Here is a 26,937-nt window from a genome sequence, read left to right as displayed (position 1 = left end):
GGTGTTATATAGAAGTGATGAATCACTGGGTTCTGCTCCTGAAACCAACACTATGCTATATGTTAACTAACTTGAATTTAATAAAAACAAGAGGGGTGCCTGGGTGGCTCAGTTGGTTAGGAATCTGACTCTTGATTTCGCCTCAACATGATCTCATGGTTTTATGAGTTGATGAGTTGGATCCCTGCATCAGGTTCTGTGCTGGCTGCGTGGAACCTGCTTGGGATTCTCTCTCCTTCCCTCTCTCTCTGCCCCTTCCTCACTCACGTCTCTGTCTCTCTCAAAAATAAAATTTTTAAAATTTAAAAAATAAAAATAAACTGAAAAATAAATACAGTATTATAATACAGCAAGGGAGTTGAATCCACATTTTCCAGATATTTTTTTAAATCATGTACTACAATAAACAATAGATTATACGTTCCAAATTGGGGAGAAATAATATACTAATACTAAAACACGTATGTATAAAACATCAGTAAAACCTGAGCCAGATGTTCAGCCTTTGGAGGTGACTCCACTGGGCCAGCACCGGTGCGAAATAAACAGTTTTCTGATTCCCCTAGTGCTTGTTGCTTGTGTCTTCCTGGGCGCCAAGTATTTGCTGTAACAATACTTTCACATTTTAGATAGTATCTCTATTTTTGTATAATTTGTATTATTTTATACTGATATAGCATATATAGTACATATAATATATACTATATAGATGAAATTTTAAAATGTTTTAAACTATACTTTGAATTGTAAAATAATTTACTAGCAAATTATAAAAAAATCATTTTGAGGGGCACCTGGCTGGCTCAGTTGGTGGAGCATGCAACTCTTGATCTCAGGGTTGTGAGTTTGAAGGTTGTGAAGAAATGTAATTTCTTCACTACATTGAGTGTAGAAATTACTTAAAAATAAAATCCAAAGAAAAAAATTATTTTGAGAACTGCACAAGTTTGTAATTTTTTTTAATGTTTACTTATTTTTGAGAGAGAGAGAAAGAGACAACGTGAGCAGAGGAGGGACAAAGAGAAAGAGGGAGACACAGAATCTGAAGCAGGCTCCAGGCTCTGAGCTGTCAGCAGGGAGACGCATGCAGGGCTCAAACCCACAAGCCCTGAGATCATGACCTGAGCCAAAGTCCAACGCTTAACTGACTTAGCCACCCAGGGGCCCCATAAGTTTGTAATTTTAAAGAAGCATCCTTTCACAAGAAAAAAAAATATTATGTACCTAAGAATAAAATTAACAAAAGATGTGCAAGTCCTTTATGGATGAAATTATATCAATGGAGAAATCTTTTCATAAAAAAGAAAAGATACTTATAAAGATCTTTGTTTTGACTGAACTAATCAATAACTATAATGCAATTATAATTAAAATCTCAACAGGGTTTTTCACAGAACTTGTTTAAATGACGTTAAAAAGTATGCTAAACTTTGTCCAAGAAAAGCAGCCATAATTTTTTTGTGGGGAAGGGAGGGCTGCAGAATAAGTTGAGAGAACCCCTCCTAGTAGGATTTATTATATAACAGTTTAGGAATGGGCAAATAGACCAGTAGAACCTAATACTGATTCCAGAAAAAGACCTAAACATATATGATAACTTTGAATATGACAAAGGTGGCTTTAAAAATTAGTGAAAAAAGGGGTGCCTGGGTGGCTCAGTCGATTCAGCATCTGACTTCAGCTCAGGTCATGATCTCACAGCTTGTGAGTTCGAGCCCCACATCAGGCTCTGTGCTAATCACTCAAAGCCTGGATCCTGCTTCGGATTCTGTGTCTCTCTCTCTACCCCTCCCCTGCTCATGCTCTGTCTCTCTCTTCTCAAAAGTAAATAAAAACATTAATTTTTTTTTTTAATTAGTGAAAAAAGGATGGGCTAGTTAATAAATGGTACTGGAACAATTGCCATTCATATGGGGAAAATTTTTGATCCCTCCTCATTATGTATAAAAATTAATTCTGGGAGATTAAAAACCTTAATATTAAAACCAAAACCCTAAAAACATATAAGAAATGTCAGTTCTTATCAACTTGATCTATACAGTGCAGTTCCAATGCAAATCCCAACAAGTTATTTTTGTGGCTTTTGACAAACTGATTCTAAAGTTTATACGGAAAGGAAAAGGACTCAGAATAACCAATTAAATACTGAAGAAGAATAACAACAAAGACAGGCACTACCCAACTTCAACACTTACTATAAAGCTACAGTGATCAAGACAGTGAAGTATTAGTAAAGAATTGACAAATCAATGGAACACAATAGATAGTGCAGAAATAGATTCATCACATGAATATAGTTAACTGTTGAAAAAGGAACATTAGGCAATTCAATGGAGAAAGGCTATTTTTTTCAATAAATGGTGCTGGAACGACTGGACATCCACATATAAGAAAACATGAATCTAGACACAGACTTTATATCTTTCACAAAATTAACTCAAAATGGGTTATTGACCTAAATGTAAAACAAAACTATGAAATTCTTAAGTGAAAACATAGGAGAAAATCTAGGTGACCTTGGGTTTGGCAATGACTTTTTAGATACAACACCAAAAGCACAATCCATGAAGGAAAAATTGGTGAGTCAGACTTCAGTAAAATTAAAAACTTCTGCTCTGGGAAAAACACAGTTAAGAGAATGCAAAGCCAAACCACATGACTAGGAGAAAATATTTGCAAGACACACACATATCTGATAAAAGACTTGTATCCAAAATATACAAAAGAACTCTTAAAACAATAAAGGAAAAAAAATTTTTTTAATGGGCAGAGGATCAGAATCTCACCAAGAACACATACAGATAGCAAATAATCACAAAAACATGTTCACACCATGTGTTATTAGGGAACTGAAACTTAAAACAACAATGATACCACTACGCACCTATTAGAATGGCTAAAATCCAAACTGTTGACAACACCAAACTTTGGTGAAGATGTTGGGAAACAGGAACTCTCATTCATCACTAGTGGGATACAAAATGGTATAGTCACTTTGGAAGACAGTCTAGCAGATTCTCATAAAGCTAAACATAGTCTTACCATGCTATCCAGAAATCATGCTCTTTGATTATCCAAATGAATTCAAAACTTACAGCCACACAAAAACCTGTACTCAAATGTTTATAGCACCTTTATTCATAACTGCCAAAACTTGGAAGCTACCAAGATATCCTTCAACAGTTTAGATTTAAAAAACAAAAACAACAACGAAAAAGTGTTACATCTACATAATGGAATTTTATACAGCAATAAAATGAAATGTGCGATCAATCCGTGAAAAAATTAAAAACAAATGAAAAAATCTTAAATGCATAGTATTAAGTGAAGGCAACCAATCTGAAAAGGCTATATACTGTATGATTTCAACTATATGACATTCTAGAAAAGGCAAAACAGTAGAGACAGTAAACAGAATAGTGGTTACCAGGTGTTTAGATAGAGGGAAGTAGGGATAAATAGATGGGGCACAGGAGATTTTTAAAGCAGTGAAACTATTCTGTATGATACTGTAATGCTAGATACATGACATTATGGGTTGTCAAACCCATAGAACTGTACAGCACAAAAAAATGAACATAAATGTAAACTATGGACTTTAATTATATTTATATCTTTAGTAATCAGCATCCTGCCTTACTATAGTAGTTATGCAAAAAATGTAAATGAATGAATAAAAAATGTATAAGAAAATGTGGGATCAGATCACTACAATTATAAGTGAAGGAAGGATGTCCTAAGCAAGACTCGTACAGCACTCAAAATTTTAAGAGGACTTCAAATACCTCCATTTTGACCTCAAACATTCTCACTGATTAAGTTCTTCTTTCCAACTCATCTCTTAACTTAGGCAAAAGACCATGGGGGCAAAGCATCCCCTGATGGGAACCAAAACTACCCCATCAAGCAATAAGGACTGCTCTGAGCCAGCAATACTTCACTCGTGACAATTGATGACCTGATCTTTATTGCCCACCTGCATGTACCCATGGGTCTTTGTCCCCCATTTGCCTTATATAAATCCGGAAGTAGTTTGGCACTTTGGAGACAATCTTTGAGACACTAGTCCTCAGTCTTCCTAGTGTTGGCCTCACTGAACTAAATTCCTTTCTTATTTCACCACCACTCATTTCTCTGCCTTTGGATTTTGTCAGGACAAGTGGCCAGATCTGGACTGGTCCCAAATTTGGACCCCTGGAGCCAGGTACTCTTGCACCCCTGTGCCCCTGCACCCTGTGCCCTAGCTACACAATGAAAGAAAAGGACTGATAAGTTTTTTATAATATAACTGCATATGTATATGATCAAAAGGGAACTACTGTTCAGAATACCACTAATAAGAAAGCCAAACCGCTCAGAAAAATAGGCAAAGAATATCAATTCTCAGAGATGAAATCTGAATAGCCATTAGGCTTATGAAAATAATCAAGGCAATGCAAATTAAAGCAACAATGAGATACCATTTTATATCCATTAAATTGAAAAACAATTGAATTCCTGTAACGCCAATTGGATATTATTGATGGGAAGGTAAATTTATTTGGAAAAAAATAAAACTTTGGAGTGCAATATTACACTATTTAATAAAGCTGAAGATAAGTATTCATTACCACCCACAAATTTCAATTCCAGGTATACACAAAAATCCCCCACATATACATGAGAAAGTGTGCAAGAATATATACTGCAGTCTTGTTCATGATAGCTAAGTGTCAACAGCCTGTCTCTCATTAGGAAAATGACTGGATGAAGATAGATGAGTAGATAGGTAGGTAAGTAGGTAGATAGATGATAGATAGATAGATAGATAGATAGATAGATAGATAGATGATAGAGAGGAATATCCTACAACAGAATAAGGATGACAGGTGGAAAATATGCATGTATTTATGCATATATTCAGGAGACAATAATGGCACTAGAAGTCAGAAATCAAGCTGTAGCAGTTGCTCTGGGAATCCAACAGCACCTCTGGTTAATTGAAAACAATTGGCTTCTCTGTCTTTTCTCTCTCCACCTGTTTTTATCTCTATTGTGTTCCTAATTATCTGTTTTTGCTTCCTTGTGATTTCTGCCTACTGGTTTCTCTCCATGTATGTCTCTATCGTTCAGGTCTTACCCAAAAATTGCTCCTAGGGTGGCCTTTCCACTGCTTCCTACACAAGCTGTTTTATTTTTTTAAGTATCAGTTATTACCTGTGTAAGCTACTTTAAAATCAACATATTTACTCTTTTAGAATCTATGTTTTGTACTACAGTGTTAACTCCAGGAGAGCAAAGCCATAGTCTATCTTGTCTATTGCCACACCGCCTGGAATAGTGCCTAGAACTTAAAAGGTACCCAATAAATAAATGCTTAAGCCCACCTAGTTAGCTCCTGATAGTCTGCCAGTCTCACATAAGAATAGCCTTCAGTCAAAGGTTGTATTTGCTCATCCCCCTAGAGTACTCTGATTATGTTGAGCTGCCCTACTGATTACTTCCTAGGCCACAGGCCAACCCATAAATTATCTCTGGCTTTGGAACAAAGTCTTAGCCGTAGGGTATCATTAAATCTGCTCAGCACTTTGCAACATGTCTAGAAGATAGAAGATAGTTATGAAGATATAATATCAATATAAAATGTCCATCGTAGTTTAGTCCCTTTTCTGTATGTGGTACATTGGGGTCACCAGTACCTGCCTCCTATCTTTGCTTCTTGAAACCCCACTCATCCTTCAGAGTTTAACTGTACAGCAATCATGTTCATGGAGCTGAAGGGGAGCAGAATTTACCATTTCAAAATATGTCACTTTGGCATGAGGATTATTTTGAGCTAAAGACGATCAAAATCCAGCAGATTCAGGAAAGCTCTTTACCTCCCCCTCAATTGCCTAAATTTACATTGGAAAGGGGACCTGTACAGGAAAGAGAGCCATTCCAGAGGTACTTTTTCCCTAAGAAACTTATCTGCATAGCAGGGTAAGCTCTGTTTTCCAAACATCCTCTGTGACTTCCAACGAAAGGTCTTCCTCCTTTTTGTATCCCCAAACCACTACCCATTTCCTTAGCTCAGGATGTTGCATAAGCCTCAATTACCTGGATGTTCCTTGAGTCTTCCAATCTTTATGGGGCTCCCTTATACACAATTTTGTTTGTTTTTCTCCTGTTAATCTGTTTTATATCAATTTAATTTAGACCAGCCAAAGAAGCATAGAAGGGAAAAAGGGAAACATTTTCTATCTCTATAAAGCCTATTTGGATTTTCCCAGTCCAAATTTACTTCTCCCTTTTATACATCTGTTAGAACACCTAACAAATTCTGCCATATGCCACCCACATTGTAGATTTAAGTCATAAAGATTGTGCTGCACATAAAAGACTAGTAAAACGTTTATAACTTGTTACATAATGAGCATTATATATGAGGAAATGAAAGGATCACTGAATGTAAATCCAGAGGCTTTGGTCATAAATTTTTTAATTACAGTGGAGTTAACTTTAGTTACCAGAGTAATATCGTAAAGAATTTACAGAAGAAAATATTATGTGTAACAAGGTTATGTGGTCATGTCTAATAGCTAGATTGACCACCAAATTGAAAACATGTTTAAAATAAATAACTCTGGGGCCGCCTGGGTGGCTCAGTCGGTTAAGCATCCGACTTCAGCTCAGCTCACGATCTTGCGGTTCCTGAGTTCAAGCCCCGCGTCAGGCTCTGTGCTGACAGCCAGAGCCTGGAGCCTGTTTCTGATTCTGTGTCTCCCTCTCTCTCTCTGACCCTCCCCCGTTCATGCTCTGTCTCTCTCTGTCTCAAAAATAAATAAACGTTTAAAAAAATAAAATAAAATAAAATGAATAACTCTGGGGCTCCTGGGTGGCTCAGTTGATTAAGCGTCCAACTCTTGGTCTCAGTTCAGGTCATGATCTCACAGTTTGTGGGTTCAAGCCCGGCCTCAGGCTCTGCACTGACAGTGTGGAGCCTGCTTGGGATTTCTCTCTCCCTCTCTTTCTGTCCCTTCCCAACCTTCTCTCTCTCTCTCTCTGTCTCTCAAAAAATAAAAATAAACATAAAAAAATTTTTTTAAGTTTTTATTTATTTTTTGAGAAAGAGAGACAGAGCATGAGCAGGGAAGGGGCAGAGAAAGAGGGAGACACAGAATCTGAAGCAAGCTCCAGGCTCTGAGCTGTCAGCACAGAGCCCAACACAGGGCTCGAACCCACAGACTGCAAGATCATGATCTGAGCCAAAGTCGGATGCTCAACCGACTGAGCCACCCAGGCGCCCCCATAAAAAATTTTTTGAATGTACTCTGGGAGCGCCTGGCTAGTTCAGTCAGAAGAGCATGTGACTCTTGATCTCAGGGTCATGAGTTTGAGTCCTGAATTGGGTTGTAGAGATTACTTACATAAATAAATAAACAAACAAACAAATAAATAAGCAAACTTATAATAATAAATAATAAAATAAATAAATAAACAAATAAATAAACTTTAAAAAATGTAAAGGACATGAATATTCTGCTCTTCTGTTTCCCCACCAAAAGAAAAAAAGAAAAAGGAAGAGTCTCTAAATATTTAGATTTTAAGAGATGCTACATAAAAATGAGGCAGCACCTGTCATGCACTTCACAACTTTAAGATAGCCTAGGGGTCTGGCTGCCTGTAAAACTACCACAACAGCCACATTAAACATCTAAGAAAGGCTGTGCTACTTATATGCATGCTCAGTTATAAGAGCTAATTTTTAACTCTATAAAACATGTCTATTCATGCTGGTTCTAGCTTGCCTCTTTTTCATATTCCTAGAATCAGAGTATTACTCAGTTATTTCATACAATAGAGAACTCCTTGAGAACAAGAATTCTTTTCCTCTTTACATCTTCCTTGGTCTCAAGGCAGTGTCTTGCATAGTGTAAATTACAAATATGGATTGAATTGAACAGAGAAATTTTAATTTAACCATCTGAAATATGTAAGGGGAAAAAGTTAATAAAAAATCCGGTACAGGGATGCCTGGGTGGTTCAGTCAGTTAAGTGTCTGGCTCTTGATTGTGACTCAGGTGATGATCTTACAGTTCGTGAGTTTGAGCCCCTGACGGTGCGGAGCTTGCTTGGGATTCTCTTTCCCTCTCTCTCTGCCCCTGCCCCACTCACATTCTCTCTCTCTCTGTCTCTCTCTCTCTGTCTCTCTCTCTCTCTCTCAAAATAAATAAACTTTAAAGAAAAATTTGTATAGGAATGGGGCTTCTGGCTGGCTCAGTTGGTAGAGCATGTGACTCTTGATCTTGGAGTTGTCATTTTGAGCCCCCCATATTGGGCAGAGAGATTACATTTAAATAGAGTTTTTTTAATGTTTATTTATTTTTGAAAGAGAGAGAGACAGAGTGGGTGTGGGGGAAGGGCAGAGAGAGAGAGAGAGGGAGACACAGAATCCAAAGCAGGCTTCAGGCTCTGAGCTGTCAGCACAGAGTGCAACGCGGGGCTTGAACTCATGAACCAGGAGATCATGAGCTGAGCAGAAGTCCGACTCTTAACTGACCGAGCCACCCAGGCACCTGGGGAGAGAGATTACTTTAAAAAATAAAATAAAATAAAACATCGTTTAAAAAAGAATCGCTAATGAAATGGGGATGCACCTTACCAAATGTTGAACCATTTCATAAAGCCATAAATTGTGAGGCTGACACAGGAATCAAAAGAGAAAGAAAGAGAGGGAGAAAGAAAACCAAGTATATATGGATAATTAGTATGCAATAAAGGTAATATTTAAAATCAGTGGGGAGAGCAGATAAATTTTAAAATAATACTGAAATCACATTTTTCATAGTATTTGATAAAGGGGGTTTAGCAGTCATTGTTATTTAAATGGAATTAACTAAATGTTCACAAGTGCTGATCATTTCATCTTAATTCTATGTACATCAGGAGCAAAAATATCACCTTATAGGTAAAAAAAAAAATTAGCCTACTTAAACCCTGTTTATTTTTTAAATCCATTTTTCCCAGGATTTAGACGATGATTGGCATTCAATAGACAACAATTTTTTGTTGGATAATAAAATGGGTGATAGGGTAAATGTGTTCTGCATTATAGTTTAAAACAATTTTTTAAAAGATGTGTGAGGCCATTCACTTTTTTTTTAAGTTTATTTATTTATTCTGAGAGAGAGAACATGCATATACACATGCCGGAATGCAGAGAGAGAGGGAGAGCAAAAGAGTCCTAAGCGGGCTCCTCATTGTCAGTACCAAGCCTGATGTGGGACTAGATCTCACGAACTATGAGATCATGATCTCAGCCAAAATCAAGAGTTAGATGCTTAACCAACTGAGCTACCCAGGCACCCAAAAACAATTTTTTCAGACTCCTAAGGTATACTGAATTGAATAATCACTCTATATTGTTTTAGTATCATTCCAACTTTACCAGACAAACCCAATTACTTTAACATCAATTCCTAAGTTAAACATTTAATATCTCAATTCTTTTTTTTTCCTTTTTTTTTTTTTTTTATTATTCATCTTTGAGAGACAAAGAGAGACAGAGTGCCAGCAGGGGAGGGGCAGAGAGAGAGGGAGACACAGAATCCGAAGGACGTTCCAGGCTCTGAGCTGTCAGCACAGAGCCCAATGCGGGGCTCAAACCCATGAACCATGAGATCATGACCTGAGCCAAAGTGGGACGCTTAACTGACTGAGCCACCCAGGCACCCCTCGATTCTTTTTTTTTTTTTTAAGTTTATTTATTTCTTTTTGAGAGAGACAGAGAGAGTGCGGAGGGGAGGGGCAGAGAGAGGGAGACAGAAAATCCCTACCAGGCACCACACTGTCAGCACAGAGCCCGGTGCGGGGTTTGAACCCACAAACCATGAGATCATGACCTGAGCTGAGATCAAGAATTGATGCTCAACTGACTGAATCACCCAGATGCCCCTAATATCTCCCTTCTTATGCCTATTCCATACCCCATAAAGAGTGTTTGAAGCAATATCTTGATAATAGTAGGCAAGGATTTCAGAGTAATTGTGTGTGCATCCAAACTACAAAAGACTCATATCTACTCCCTGTGTAACTACAACATATGAAAAACACACATCAAATAAGGGCCATTTACTCAGCTTCATATTTTACTGTATCTTGCTCCAAAGGGTGTAGTTTTGATTTCTAGCTCTTTAAGGCATATTACACAGAGATTAGAGAAGTAATAAATGATATTAAAAGGTTTTGAGTTTAGTAGTTAGACATCCTGCTATAGAATTTGAGCAATTTACTTAATCTTTTTGAACCTCAGTTTCCTCATCTGCAAAACAGTGATAATAACAGTGATGCCAAGATGATTTAAATAAATGATTGTCAAATCTTCAAAATAATGAGTGGCCCTTATAAGGACTCAAATCTCAAATATGTTTTGAGTTATTATTAAATGTTTATCTGAATTAAATGAAATGGTACATTGTAACTAGTTACTATTTGGGGCTTCTGGGTGGCTCACTGGTTATTATCACTCTTGATTTTGGCTCAGTTCATGATCTCATGGTTTTGTGAGTTTGAGCCCCACATGGGCTCTGTGCTGACTATGCAGAACCTGCTTTACATTCTCTCTCTTTCTCTACCCCTCCCCTGATCACACTCTCTCTGTCTCTCTCAAAATAAATAAGTAAATAAATATACACTGAAATAAATAAGATAAAGTAAAATAAAAAGTAAATAAAATAAAAATAAAGTAAATAAATAAAAATAAATAAGCAAACTTAAAAAATTTTTTTTAGTTATTACTAAACGAGATGGTGCCATTATTATTAGATGGTAGAAGGTAAAAGACTTTCTTAACTTAATCCAGGGGAATTGCTCGAATGTTTTGACATTAGTTCAGTAAGTGGGTTTCAAACCCCCAAACTGACTTATGGCTTCAGGGTCTGCCTACCCCAAGGATGTTCCTCTATTCTTTCCTTGGGATAGATTTATCAGGACTTAAAGGAGAGTATTCTGGGTAAGAAGAAGATCAAGGACCTACTTTCTCCGGTCCTTTGTAATCCACTAGGTCTGCTCATGTTTCTCTCCTTTTCTTCTCATTGTATATTTTAAAGCTTCCCTGAGTAACATGACCTGGAAAGAGAGCACAATAGCGAGGAATGAGGAGTGACATAGTGATAATGTCTCAAGCCACCTAAACCCAGAGCAGATGCAGAGATTGGCCATTATTTTGGAGGATTTATGGATACGAAAATTCTGAAGATTGATGCTGAAGAATTAAATGAAATACCAGTTGTTTTAGTTTAGTTTTGTTTTTTAAATGAAGATAGGCGGAATGAGTCCTATTAATTGTCAACTGGCAAGATAAACCAGGATACCTAAGTAACCACTAGATAAGAGCTTATCAGGCAATCGAGTAATATAACAATCCAGAAGAGCTTAAAGTATAGTGAGACTAAATCCTGATGGTTAAAAAGGACAAAGCCTACTGTACTAATTAATTAACTTTTATGATGGTGTCAGACCATTAGTGATGAGGAAACACTGGATTTCATGTATTTGGACTTTGGTAAAATGTGATTCTTTCTTCCTGTCAACGTGTTAGGACCATATGGTCTAGAACCAAGTATCATACATTAGACAGAAATTGACTGAATATTTTATCCAAATGGTTTACACTACCACTGCTGTTGAAATGTGCCAAATCGGGCTATTTAAGGATCAGTCCCCAAGGATTTTTAATCTATGACACGTATGACATATTTTACAAAAAAACAGTAGTAGTTTCTACCCACTCCTACAACTTTGAGTCATTGCTCAAAAATAGTAATAGCCAAATCAAATTACACTTCTTTTTTTTTTTTTTTAAGTTGACAGAGACAGAGAGAGAGAGAGCGAGTGAGCACAGGGGAGGGGTAGAAGGAGAAAGAAACAGAATTTTAAGCAGACTCCACAATGGGTGTGGAGCCCAACATGGGGCTTGATCCCACAACCCTGAGATCGTGACCTGAGCTGAAATCAAGAGTTGGACGCTTAACTGCCTGAGTCACCAGGCACCCCTAAGTTACACCATCTTGGCCCAAAGCCGTATGTCTGAAAAAAATATATGAGAGGTGACCAATGCACAGATCTTCAGACAGGAAAAATTTAAAAGGTAGGTGGGAAAAAGGAGAAGAGACAGAACGGTAAACAAAAATCTGATTAATTTAAAGGGTCCTAGTTACTCACAAAAGAAATATAAAACTTATGTATTATATAGATACAAGTTGATTCCTTTAATGTTAATTGTATTTTGTCTTGGTCATAAAATAATAAACCTTAAGACAGGACACATGCCAAGTCATACAAAATCAAAATTATTAGCCTGTGGTTGAAAAAAAAGGTTCAAAATTAAGAAACAAAGAAACATTCTTCTAAATAAAAACTGAGTCAAAAAGGAAATTTAAAATACATGAACAATATTTGGGAAATAATTGATATGAAAACAATATACACAAGGTGGACTGCAAACTTGTAAGTCAATTTATAACAATTTTATCATAAAAATAGGAAAAGTGGGGCGCTTGGGTGGTTCAGTCGGTTGAGCATCCAACTTCGGCTCAGGTCATGATCTCGCAGTCCGTGAGTTCCAGCCCCACGTTGGGCTCTGTGCTGACAGCTCAGAGCCTGGAGCCTGCTTCAGATTCTGTGTCTTCCTCTCTCTCCGCCCCTCCCCTCTCATGCTCTGTCTCTCTCTCTCTCTCTCTCTCTCTGTCAAAAATAAATAAAAACCTTAAAAAATTTTTTAATAAAAATAGGAAAAGAGATAATAAGCACTGTTTATCATTTTATATATTTTTTAAAAACAATTTATTTCGAGAGAGAGAGAGAGAGAGAGAGAGAGAGAAAGACTGAGGGAGGTGCAGAGAGAGAGGGAGAGAGAAAATCCCAAGCAGGCTTACACTCAGCACAGAGCCCCCCTGGAGGCTTAGCCTCAGTCTCACAACCACAAGATCAGGACCTGAGTGGATATCAAGAGTTGGATGCTCAACTGACAGCCACCCAGGCATTCCTCATTTTTAAAAACACCCTAAAGGGAGCACCTGGGTGGCCAGATGGTTGAGCGTCCAACTTGAGCTCAGGTCATGATGTCATTGTTCTTGGATTTGAGCCCCGCATTGGACTCTGAGCTAACAGCTCAGAGCCTGCTCTAGATTCTCTGTCTCCCTCTCTTTGTCCCTTCATCACTTGTGCGTGTACTCTCTCTCTCTCTCTTTCTCTCAAAAACAAACATATAAAAATTAAATAAATAAAAATATAAAATGAATAAAAAATAAAAACACCCTAGGGAAGGGAAGGTGGGGGACACAATGAGATCCATAAAATCAATCTCTATTTGAGATCAGCCAAGTCTACCTTAGTTATAATGGGATATAGAAATGTAAATGGGATTCTACACACCACCAATAACTAGTTTGGAAGAAAAAAAAGTTTTTAAAGATTATATTGGCAACTGCAGCAAAAAGAATAAATTACCCAGAAATAAAGATGTGTAAGAATTCTTTTTCCTATAGTATATACTAATTTCTTAAAACTATAAAATATTAATATGTATGAAGAAAAATCCTCTATTTTTTCCTATTCAGCAATGACTATCAATAACATTAGCTTCAGATGATTTGGTTTAAATAATTTAATCAATATGTCAATTGGCCAAAACATATTTCCAGTAACTTTAATTTTCAAATATGATGCCCCACTGAGCAATTTCTCAATATTTATTTATATTATTTTCATTTATTGTTTAAATCATAAAGATTTGGGAAGCTGTATGTTAACTGCAATAAGATCCAGTCTATTCTGAATGATTGTTGTGACTTAAAGTCTTTCCAGATTATTGCACCAAAATGATTAAGGTTTAGGAAGCATTTAAATGGCTTTTTAAAATTCAAGGCAAAAAATGAAACCTAAATGTGAATCAAAAGCTTTGTATTGGGTAGCTAGTCGAAATTTTACAATGATTTTAAAATGTCTTTTAGAACTTCTGAAATGGAAACACAATTAAGACACCTTTTGTGAAGCAGATGAAATGAAATTGGGTGTCAAATGATATCACTGAATGTTAAATTCTGCCAAGTAACCAGTAAAGAGAATTTACATGGGAAATGTTCCTTTCAGTCCTATTTGAAATTATAAACCCTGAAGTAAAAATGATTCTGACCATTATGGGTTAGGTTATATCACTTGTTAATAACAGGTCCTTCACCAAAATTCTCAAATCTCACAAGCTGTAAAAACCAAAAGTTCTTTTTGATGTTTGCCATAGACTAATTGAGTGACAGATTCAGAATTGAAGCAAAATCAAATTACTTATAGTCATTTGTTCCACTTCGTATGAATTCATAAGTTTAAATCAGGTATATTCATTTATTTGCCTTAGGGAGGTTCCCAGACTCTGCTGAAAATATTGTATAAAATTTGCTATCTACTCTCATTTACCTTTCTAAATCTGAAAAATTATGAATTCTAAAACTCATCAAGCCTCATAGATTTCTGATAAGGGGTATTGGGCTTGTAATATGTAAGGTTTTTTTTTTTTTTTTATCAAGTAACTCTGACTCTAATGCTTTATTTTAACGTAATTCATCTCACAATACTTATAAGAAATGCACAGTGGTTATTTCCATTTTATAGATGGGGAAACTGACACACAGAAAGGTGAACAACTTGCAAAGCTAGTAAGGGGCAAAGCCTAGATTCAAAACATGGCTCCAGTTGGACAGCTGGACTAGCTCAGCTGACTTTTGAATCAGAGGTCAAGGCTTACTTAGCAGATAAGTAAAAAAAGCTAGTTTAATGACTATTCACACTCAGTTTTCTCATTGTAAAATGAGAATAATATTACTAACTAGCTCATCAGATTATTACTTTGATTAAAAAAAACATGTAAATCACTTACGATAATGGCACATAGTACCTACTAAGTATGTTTGCTATTGTTAATAGTATTGATCAGTTTAAGTCAACCTGAACTATCAATCCCAGGGGGAACCTTAAAATAGTTAGAAACAACTTAGATTTTGCATCAGTAAAAAGAAAATATTTGCTTAGGGATGGGCGCCTGGGTGGCTTAGTCAGTTAAGCCTCGGACTCTTGATTTTGGCTCAGGTCATGATCTAATGGTTTGTCAGGAGCACTGACAGTGTGGAGCCTGCCTGAAATTCTCTCTCTCTGCCCTTCTCCCACTGTGTGTGTGTGTGTGTGTGTGTGTGCACTTGTATGTGCTCTTTCCCTCAAAATATAAAATAAACTTAAAAAAAAAAAAGAAAGAGGCACCTGGGTGGTTTGGCCAGTTGAACTTTTGACTTCAGCTCAGGTCATAATCTCACAGTTCATCAATCTGAGCCCCACATTGGGCTCTCTGCTGTCAGTGCAAAGCCCACTTCAGATCCTCTGCCCCCCTCTCTCTCCACCCCTCTCTTGTTCATGTTCTCTTTGTCAAAAATAAATAAACATTAAAAAAAAAGGAAAGAAAATATCTGCTTACACTACGTAGTCTAGGACTATGTGTATAACTTAAAAAAATAATATATTCAAAAGAAACCCATTTGTTCCTTGTGCTATGGTTTGTAAACACAGCGTCTGACACAGAGTAGATAATCCACAAACATTTCTTGAATGAACAGTGCTATAAAGTTATAAAGAGGCAACCACGTGCTTCAAATTATGAAATGTTGATTCTGAGTCCATACAAGACAGATATCACTGAAAGCCTTGGTTGATAATGGTAGATACTAAAATGTTAATGAGTTCATTGACTTCCTATAAACAAATAGTAGAGTCCACAGTATATATTTTATTAGAGTTGTGCTGAAGAACATCTTACTATACTTAGCTGGTGAGATGTCCAATAAAGAGAAAAAAGCACAGAGCTTTCCTTCCCATTCTAAGTCTCTCAGGCCACAAACCGGCTAACATCGGGAAAGGGAGACTCTCGGATGAACAGAACCCAGACCTAGTGGGTCAAACTAGGCTGAAATTTATTTTATTTTATTTTAATGTTTATTTATTTTTGAGACAGAGAGTGTGAGCGAGGGAGGGGCAGAGAGAGAGGAGACACAGGATCCAAAGTAGGCTCCGTGTTGTCAGTGCAAAGTCCGATGTGGGGCTCAAACCCATGAACCGTGAGATGATGACCTGAGCTGAAGTCAGATGCTCAACCAACTGAGCCACCCAGGCGCCCCTAAGCTGAATTTTAAATAACCAAATATGACTGGGAAGCTTGGATTCTGACTGAGATGTCATTAAGAGATGAATTGGGACTTTGAGGAGCGTTGAAGTCATTTAAAAAAATAGAAGTTTTATATTTATGCTGTACTGAGAGGAGACTGCTTATTAAACTAGTTATGTATATTTTTCTGGCAAAAAAGACTTTGAAAAACCTTTAGAGCCCTTAAAGATTTTAGAAGCCCATAGGATACTTCAGAAAATTTATAATATATATGAATCACCTGACGTTAGCATTAGTAGCAAATAAATAGTATACCAAGGGTGTTACCTTATTTATTTTACTTATTTTTATCATGCTAGAATTAGCACTTGTGAATTGTGATTAATGATTTATCATTAAAACATAAAATGAAAAGGCACAGGTGCTTGGCTGGCTCAGTTGGTAGAGCACATAACTCTTGATGTTGGGGTTATGAGTTTGAGCCCTACGTTGGGTGTAGAGATTACTTAAAAATAAAATCTTAAAGGGGCACATGGGTGGCTCAGTCAGTTAAGCATCTGACTTCAGCTCAGGTCATGATCTCATAGTTTGTGAGTTTGAGCCTTGCATTGGGCTCTGTGCTGACAGCTCAGAGCCTGGAGCCTGCTCCAGATTCCGTGTCTCCCTCTCTTTCTGCCCCTCCCCTGTTTGTGTTCTATGTCTCTTTCAAAAATAAATAAACATTTAAAAAAATTTTTAAAGTAAATAAAATCTTAAAAAAAATAAAAATGAAAAGGCAATCTATGGAATGGAACAAAATATTTGCAAACAATATATCTGATAAAGGATTAACATCCAGAGAGCAGACTGGTCATTGCTTGGGTGGTGGGGGGATGAGAGTTAGAATAAGTGAAGGTAGTAAAAGAGCGTAAACTTCTCGTTGTAAGATGAACAAGTTCTGGGGATCTAACGTACAGCATGGTGACTATAGTTAACAAAACTGTATCGTATACTTGAAAATTGCTAAGAGTAAATCTTAAAAGTTCTTATTACATACAAAAAAGTAACTATATGAAATGATGCTCTGTTCACTACCTTATGTGTGTTAACTAACCTCATTTCACAGTATATATGTATATCAAATCATCATATTTTACACCTTAAACTTACACAATATTATATGTCAATTATATCTCAGTAAAGCTAGAAAAAAAAAAAGAAGAGGAAACGTTTGGAACTAGATAGAGATAATAATTGCATAACATTGTGAATGTACTAAATGCCACCGAACTGTTAAGGTTTTTTTTTTTTAATGTTTATTTATTTTTGAGAGAGAGAGAGTGAGAGTGGGGAGGGGCAGAGAGTGAAGGAGACACAGAATCTGAAGAAGGCTCCAGGCTCTGAGCTGTCAGCACAGAGCCCAACGTGGGACTTGAACCCATGACCTGTGAGATCATGACCTGAGCCAAAGTCAGATGCTTAACAGACTGATCCACCCAGGTGCCTCTGTTCATTTTTTTAAATGTTTATTTATTTACACACACACACACACACACACACACACACACACACACACACACACGAGAGCAGGAGAGGGCAGGGAGAACGGAGAAAGAGAATCCCTAAGCAGGCTCCATGCTCAGGGAAGAGCCTGACACGAGACTCTAACTCATGAACCATGAGATGACCTGAGCCAAAATCAAGTCAGATGCTTAACTTACTGAGCTACCCAGGCACCCCTCAATTGTTCAGTTTTAAATGGTTAATTTTGCTATGTCAATTTAATTTTAATGAAAACAAAGTAAAAGACCAGTACAAATGTTGCCTTTAATAAAGTTGCAAATAATATACTTCCATATCATATTATTATACTTATCTGTTTATGGTTCTTGTCCCCTAACTAGGTATATGCTCTGTAAAGATAGGAGCTATATTTAAACATTTTTGTATCACCTACCCAGCACAATGCCTGCCACATAGTAGTCACTTAGAAAATGATTGAATTAATTAAAGAATTTAAAAAGTTACATGTATTTCTCATCATGAAAGTTGAAGTTAAGTTTTGGATGACTAGCACATTTTGGAAAAGTTATTGATGTTCCTGAGCATAAAGTGCTGAATGTGCCAGGTTATTTAGACCTTTTTCATAAGATTACAGGAGATTTACCTAACAGAGCTGATAATTGATTTTATTTTTCACCAAATTGCTGACACTAATATACCTGTTAAAATTATGAAAAACATCTAAATTGTGTTGGCTTTCTAAGGATCACTTTGTTTACTTCAGGATCTGACAAATTTATTACTGTGAAGTCAATGAACGGTTCTAAGAGATCTTAATTTCCCAGTAAGGTGATAGTGAGCTAGATGGTGGAATATGACCTGAGGCTTGCAATTCTACACGATTGTTTAACTTCTTCAAGTAACTCATTAACTATTTGTACTACGAATATAAAGTGCATGACAATTTTGATATAACTAGACTAAGAAATGTTTTTGGAAATAGGAAATTCTTCATACTTTTATGCTCTTACAGGGCTCTACTTCTTGTGAGTTGTCTTTCATTCACTGAGACATTCCCTCAAAATTTTCCTTTGTGTTTAACTATTCCAACCTTAAATGTGCTGTGGCTAGGGTTGCAAAACTTTCCTTTGAACTTTGTTTCGTGATTCATTTCTCATAAGAGTGGGACTTTCAACTTGGCACATACTCAAATATGTGCTTGGAAATATTCTTCAAAGAAATAAATAGTGATACAGTGATTAAAAAACATTGTTAAAAAGCAAATTTAATTTTGTTTAGATGAAAAAAAAATTTTTTTAAGGTTTATTCATTTTTCAGAGACAGAGGGAGACAGAGCATGAGTGGGGGAGGGGCAGAGACAGAGGGAGACACAGAATCTGAGGCAGGTTCCAGGCTCTGAGCTGTCAGCACAGAGCCTGACGCAAGGCTTGAACTCACCGACTGTGAGAGATCATGACCTGAGCTGAAGTCGGATGCTTAATCGATTGAGCCACCCAGGCACTCCAATTTAGATTTTTTAAAATCTTTGTTTGTATGTTTGTTTGTTTTTGTTTGTTTATGAGAAAGAGAGTGAGAGAACACCATTAGGGGAGGGGCAGAGGAGAGGGAGAGAGAGAATCCCTAGCAGTCTCCAAGCTGTCAGCTCAAAGCCCAACACAGGGCTCAATATCATGAATCGTGAGATTGTGACCTGAGCCAAAATCAAGAGTGGGATGCTTAAGCGATTGAGCCACCCACCGAGGCACCCCTAGTTTAGATTCTTATATGTGATGGCATACCTTTAAGATTTTAAGTAAAATAACATTGGCATTGATATGGTTATTTTCTCAGCTTTATGAGTCTGGCTACATGTCTCCTCCTATCTGTTAACTTGGGTAAATTGTTTAATGTGAACATAAAATTTCCTCAAATACAGGTGAAATATTTTCAGATGTAGTATTAAGTAAAAATCCAGCTTAGCAACAATTTAGACATTTATGTCTGTCTTGTTCATCTTTTGTTTCCTGGCAAAAAAAGAACCTGAACTAATTATTTTACAATTTAAGAGTATTTGGGCTGCCTGGCTGGCCCAGTCATAAGAGTGGACAACTCTTGGTCTCGGAGTTGTGAGTTTAAGCCCCACACTGGGTGTAGAGATTACTTAAAAATAAAATGTTAAGGGGCACCTGGGTGGCTCAGTCACTTAAGCGTCCAGACTTCAGCTCAGGTCATGAACTCACAGTCCGTGGGTTTAAGCCCCATTTTGGGCTCTGTGCTGACTGCTTGGAACCTCTAGCTTGCTTTGGATTTTGTGTCTCCCTCTATCTCTGTGCCCCCCCTCCCCTGGCTTGTATTCTCTCTCTCTCTCTCTCTCTCTCTCTCTCAAAAATAAACATTAAAAATTTTTTTAATAAATAAAACAAAATCTTAAAAAAAAACAATTTAAGAATATTTGAGCTGACCTGCAATTAAAGAATCCTCTTTGTTTTTGATATATAACTATGTTTACCAAACATGGATGAGTTTCTCAATGAAAGAAAGTAATATTTGTGCTGAACTGAGTTCAAATCAGACCCTTATAGAATTGCTATTAATTTGTAATGTCACAAAAATAAATGCAAAAGAATAGTACTCTCTTAATGAGGGTGTGGGTAAATATAACCAGAATATCTTGATTGATTGTACACATGCCTTCTGGGAACTTATACAACTAACGTTTTTTGAACACTTCTTTATGTCAGCCAGTGTTCTACACACTGTATGAGTATCACTAATCTTCATAAACACTTTGAGAGAACACCATGATGAGGTATGTAGCTCTCTTCAAGGAGAGATAAACTTTTTATTAAAACTTAACAGTATAAGGCAATTGAAATCTATTAAGAAATAATTCCCATTATTTTCTGTTGTGGTTTTTGTAAAGGCTGCTTTTAGGCAACAGGCTTGAGTAATGGAAACTTGAGTAAGGCAAAAGGGCCTATGGCACCCACCCCACCGAACTGAATACAAATAAACACAATAAGCGACTAACCAATAGGCTATTTACATTAAGTCAGTAATCCCCATATTCTCTCACTCCGCCCTCTAACTTTGGCCCCCCAACACCACCTCATAGCGATGGTGTCTCCTCTGCTGTCCTGCCTGCAGCTCCCCTGTGATGTGTTCAATAAACTTCTATCTCCTTTGGTCTAACTTGGGTGAATCCTTTCCCCGCCAGTGCCTCAGGCCCCCATCCAAAGAGAGCGCCTGGCAGTTGTACAAATGATGTGTAATTCACATTACACATCACAGTTGAACACCGCACCTGATATTCTGCTGTCAGTTCTAGAAGAGAATGAAGAGTATGTTCGGAGGAGGTTGAACAGGTTAGTGAAGATTTAGATCTTTTCGTGCTGCTTCAAGGCACAAACAAGATAAACTAAATAGGAAATGGAAAGAGAGTGTGTGAATGAATGAGGTCCCTTTGCATTGCTAAAAGCACTCAAGGTGAACATTACCAGGGTAGAGAGTTTGTTTTTGTTCTTTTAAAATATATTTCAGTGGTGCCTTGGTGACTCAATAGTTAAGTATTCTACTCCTGATTTCGACTCAGGTCATGATCTCATGATTCTCACGGTTTGAGCCCGGCGTTGAACTCTGCACTGACAGCACAGAGTCTTCTTGGGGTTTCTCTCTCCCTTTCTCTCTGCCCTCCCCGCTCCTTCTCACACCCTCTCTCTCTCAAATAAATAAACTTAAAAAAAACTTAAAAAAATAAAAATAGGGGCGCCTGGGTGGCGCAGTCGGTTAAGCGTCCGACTTCAGCCAGGTCACGATCTCGCGTTCCGTGAGTTCGAGCCCCGCGTCGGGCTCTGGGCTGATGGCTCAGAGCCTGGAGCCTGCTTCCGATTCTGTGTCTCCCTCTCTCTCTGCCCCTCCCCTGTTCATGCTCTGTTTCTCTCTGTCCCAAAAATAAATTAAAAAAACGTTGAAAAAAAAATATATAAAAAAAATAAATAAATAAATAAAAATAAATTTCAAAAAATATATAAAACAGCTTTACCAAAAAATTAGGGGAAACTAGGGAAAGAAAGGGAGGAACGGAAGAAGGGAGGGAGGAGAACAGAAGGGGGGAAAGAAGGAGAGAGAGAATAGAAAAAAACATAAGGGATAATCTATCAAAATTACTTTAAGAGGGGGCGCCTGGGTGGCTCAGTCTGTTAAGCAACTGACTTCACCTCAGGCCATGATCTCGTGGTTCACAGGTTTGAGCCCCACATCAGGCTCTGTGCTGACAGCTCAGAGTCTGGAGCCTGCTTAGGTTTCTGTGTCTCCTTCTCTCTCTGTTCCTCCCCTCCACATTCTGTCTCTCTCTCTGTCTCTCGAAAATAAATGAATGTTAAAAAAAAATTAAAAAAAATTACTTTAAGAAGAAAATGCAAAGTAATCTAAGATGTAGCCTCCAGGACACAGGGGTGCAATATAACTCCTGGATCCAGTAGTCCTAGACAGACCAGGTTCAGCCACTTGCTGCCCACAGAACCCAAAGGTACAGAGAGAAGTGGTGGTGAAATAAGAAAGGAATTTATTTCAGTAAGGCCAACAAGACGGTGGACTAATGTCCAAAGTGCTGAAAATACTTCTGTAGAGAATGAATTTAAAATTTTGTATGTCTTGCCTATTGTTCGATGTGAGCACCGTTAAATTTTTCTAGACTTAGTTTGCGATACCCTAAGATTATGAAAATACTTACTAACCAGCATTTTCTCGCTTCTGTAATCTTGCTTGCTTAACACATTCCTCCCCTTCCCCCTTCCCCCTTCCCCCTTCCCCTTTTTTCTCCCCCCACAAGTAACGACAAAGCCTTCCCGCCAAAGGACAGACAAAGGACGCCCAATCAGAGAACAACAAATGTCCTTACTTTAAAATCAACTAATCAGGCCCCCCATCATCTGAAACCTCCCCTATGCTATTTGTCTCTGTCTATAAAAATGCTCTACCAACCCTGATCGGGGCCTCTTAGCGTCACCGGCAACGAGTGCGCGGAGGTCCAGGTTCGAACCTGCAATAAACGACCCTTGCCGCTTGGCTTTGACTTACGACTCTGGTGGTCTCTTGTGGGGGGTTTCGCGACTTCGGGCGTTACACTTCCAGGTTTATATTTTTAAAATGTGGGACACAGGTCGGTGGGTATATTCTGGGAGGCAGTAAAGGTCAGGTCATCATTTTCATGGGTAGCGTCTTGCTGGCCCAGGGCAGTCCTCAAGGGGATACTTGCCCACAGGGTCTTTTGCCTGACTTAAGAGATAAGCTGAAAAGAAGAACTTAATCAGTTAGAAAGTTTGAGGTCAAAATGGAAGGAGGTAGTCTTTCTTTCAAAGATGATAGTCATTATTATTTTTATTATTTATTTATTTATTTATTTATTTATTTATTTATTTATTTTGAGTAGGCTCTGCACTGGACATGGGGCTAGAACTTACAACCCTGGGATCAAGACCTGAACTGAGATCAATAATCGGATGCTTAACCAACTTAGCCACCCAGATGCCCTGATAGCTATTATTTTCTGATGAGAATAGGAAAATTTGTCCAATCTTATGATTTGGCAAGCATAATAAAAGCCATTGAAACAATCACATGAAAAAAGACACTAACAAATAAAACACCCAGGGACCACCATCTTCCAGCAATTCGCCAAAATGACTAACACAAAAGGAAAGAGAAAGAGCACCTGCTACCTTCTTTAGGCCTTTTAGAAAACCCGGAGTGCTTCCTTTGGCCACATATATGAGAATCTGCAAGAAAGATAATATTGTGGGAATGGGAATGTGCCAAGGGAATGGGCACTGTTAAAAAAGGAATGCCCCACAAATGTTATGGTGGCAAAACTGGAAGAACCTACAGTGTTAGCCAGCATGCTGTTGGCTGGCACTGTTGTAAACACACAAGTTAAGGGCAAGATTCTTGCCAATAGAATTAATGTATGTATTAAGTGTGTTAAGCACACAAAGAGCAGAGATAGCTTCCTGAAGGGAATGATCAGAAAAAGAAGGAAAATGAAGAGAAAGATACTTGGGTTCAACTGAAGCACCAGCCTGCTCTACCCAGAGAAACACACTTCATGAGAGCCGATTGAAAGGAGTCTAAGCTGGCAGAACCCATTCCCTATGAATTCATGGCATAAGTGTAGAAAAAATAAAAGACCTCAAGACTATAAAAAAAAAAAAAAGGGAGGAAGGAAGGAAGAAAGTAAGCATGCAGTGTTGATGAAGGTATATATGATGACTGTTCTTAAAAAACATCTAGTGGGAGTGTGTATAAGTTGATACATTTAAACAAAAAAAACCAATTTGACAGTATAAAACATTTATAATTTTCATTCTGTAATTCTATTTCTGTGCATCTATGCTAGTGAAATATCTTAAACAGGGAAGAAGCCATGAGTACAAATATATTCATCACAGTGGTTTTTAAGTAGTAGAAAAATGGAAATAATATGAACACAGTTATAGAAGAATAGTATATTAACTCGAATATATGCACTTGGTAGAAACTTAGGCTTTCATCAAAAAGGAATTTTCAAATAAGATGTGCCAGCATAGAAATATATTTGTTGATAAATGGAGACATTCTCAAAGAAGTATAGTTCAAATAGCCAAAATATTAAAAAAAATTGTTTACTGTTTATTTATATTTGAGAGAGAGAGTGCGTGAGCAGGGGACGGGCTGAGAGAGACAGAGACAGAACCTGAAGCAGGATCCAGGCTCTGAGCTGTCAGCACAGAGCCTGATGTGGAGCTTAAACCCATGATCTATGAGATCATGACCTGAGCCAAAGTCGGAGACCTAACCAACTGAACCACTCAGGTGCCCCAACAGCCAAAATATTTTTGAGGGGATTCTAATAATTAACTTGTCTCTCATCTAAAATTGTTAATAAACTTCGATTCATATACCCACCAACACTTCCCACATCTCTTTTTCTCTTCTTTCAATTTTCCGTAAACCCACATTATTCTGGAGCCCCTTACTGACAGACCACAATCAATATTCTCTTTCCCTTTTCTCAACTGCTTTCCCTTTTTCCATCCCCAATTTGTCACTTGTTTTTTAAATGACTCTAAGTCAATTTGCTTTTTTTTTCCTCACCCCTTTCCAATCTCGAATTTTGCATCTCACAAGTCCTTCATTTCAGTCTGGCAGAGTGATCTTTCTGGAGGAAAAACATGGGAAGCTGGAATGGTTAAAAAAAAAAAAAAAAAAAAAAAGCAGGGGCGCCTGGGTGGCCAGGTTGGTTGAGTGTCTGACTCTTGATTTTGGCTCAGGTCATGATCTCACGGTTCATGGGATCCTGCCCCACATCAGGCTCTGAGGTGACAGCACACAGCCTGCTTGGGCTTCTCTCTCTCTCCCTTTCTCTCTGCCTTTCCCCCAAACCCAAGTAAATAAGCTTAATTAAAAAAAAAAAAAAAAAAAAAGGCAGTCAGCATTTTCACTCCAAGTTTTGGCAGAGGGAAGGTCATTCCTACATTAAGAATTTTTTTCTCCTGTTCAATTATGAACAGGCTAACAGAATTTTAAATACCAAATATTGCAACTTGGTATTCAATTATTATTACCAAACCAGGTTTTTATTTCCATGCATCAACTTACCCATACTCCCACTGGAAATTCATCATCTATATCTTCATCAACATTGGGTATTTTATTTCTTCACATCTTTTTTTCGTGTGAAACTAAGAACAATTATTCTAAGATACTGATACAAACTTATAATAATAGTAACATAAATGGAAGTGTTAAAATAAAAAGGACTTCAAAGATGTCCCAGAGAAAAGAGCCAGGATTTTGCTGTAAAAATAAAAACTTCTATTTGAACTGTGTCCTAGGATCCTGCCAATCACTTGATGGATTACATAAGTATGATTCACATATATCCTAGTTACACTGAGAGGCCAGAGTACCCAGTGGCCAGTTGTTAATAGGGAATAGGTCAAGAGGAAGGAAAACAGAAGTAGGGCTTAAAAGTACTTAAAACTGCTTCCTTTTTTTGTTTTTTTTTTTTTAATTTCCATTTCTAAGTATAATGATATTACTAGAGCCCTGCTGCTCGCTTTGATTAAATGAGAAAAGATTAATTACTGCACTTTGTACCTCACTAGATACTTCCTGTAATATCCTGTTTTCTGTTAACTACTTGATAATTCAATTAAAAATCAGAAGAATTATAAGTAGGTGAGATGAAGTCTCATGAGGTCTTGGATTTACTTCAAAATACTTTAGCAACAAAAAGAAAGAAAAAGAGGGTAGATGAAACCAGTGTGGCAAAATAATTATCATTTTTACATTTGGGTGCTGCATGTATTAATTAGGGTTCAGTGTATCAGTGTCTTCACTTTTGTGAGTATTAGGAATTTTTCATAGTAAGATTAAAATCAATAGTTACATTGAAGGCAATCAAGCAAGATTTTAGCTTTATTTTTTGTTTTTAAGTTTACTTATTTAGGGGCACCTGGGTGGCTCAGTCGATTGAGCCTCCGACTTCAGCTCAGGTCATGATCTCAGAGCTCGTGAGTTCGAGCCCCGCATCGGGCTCTGTGCTGACAGCTGGGAGCCTGGAGCCTGTTCGGATCCTGTGTCTCCCCCTCTCTCTGCCCCTAACCTGCTCACAGTCTGTCTCTGTCTCTCTCAAAAATAAATAAACATTTAAAAAAAAAAAGTTTACTTATTTATTTTGAGAGAGAGAGAGCAAGTGAGAGCAAGTGGGGTAGGGGCAGAGAGAGAAGGAGAGAGAGAATCCCAACTAGGCTCCTTGTTGTTAGTGCAGGGCCCAACGTGGGGCTCGATTTCACAAATTGTGAGATCATGACCTGAGCCGAAATCAAGATGCTTAACCAACTGAGCCACCCAGGCTCCCCAAGCTCTTCGCTTTAAAAAATAAAGTTTCATAACAGGAACCCATGGGGGAGGGGAAGAAAAAAAAAAAGAGGTTAGAGTGGGAGAGAGCCAAAGCATAAGAGACTCTTAAAAACTGAGAACAAACTGAGGGCTGATGGGGGGTGGGAGGGAGGGGAGGGTGGGTGATGGGTATTGAGGAGGGCACCTGTTGGGATGAGCACCGGGTGTTGTATGGAAACCAATTTGACAATAAATTTCATATATTAAAAAAAATAAAGGGGCGCCTGGGTGGCTCAGTCAGTTGGGCAGCCAACTTCGGCTCAGGTCATGATCTCGCGGTCCGTGAGTTCGAGCCCCGCGTCGGGCTCTGTGCTGACAGCTCAGAGCCTGGAGCCTGTTTCGGATTCTGT

The 26,937-nt window shown here is 37.7% G+C and overlaps 1 long non-coding RNA gene across 1 annotated transcript in view; it reads right to left on the bottom strand.

The window, feature by feature from the left end:
• Positions 1–10,750: 10,750 nt before the first annotated feature.
• The window catches only part of LOC123590385, a 67,265-nt gene continuing 51,078 nt past the window's right edge, over positions 10,751–26,937 (bottom strand). Inside the window, exon 3 of the long non-coding RNA XR_006708740.1 lies at positions 10,751–11,088. This is a non-coding gene — a long non-coding RNA (uncharacterized LOC123590385). The remainder of the gene's footprint in view (positions 11,089–26,937) is intronic.

The sequence above is a fragment of the Leopardus geoffroyi genome, chromosome B4, assembly GCF_018350155.1.
Source record: "Leopardus geoffroyi isolate Oge1 chromosome B4, O.geoffroyi_Oge1_pat1.0, whole genome shotgun sequence".
NCBI lineage: Eukaryota > Metazoa > Chordata > Mammalia > Carnivora > Felidae > Leopardus > Leopardus geoffroyi.
The sequence above is the reverse complement of the archived record's forward strand: the minus strand, read 5'-3'. Positions and strand labels throughout refer to the sequence as shown.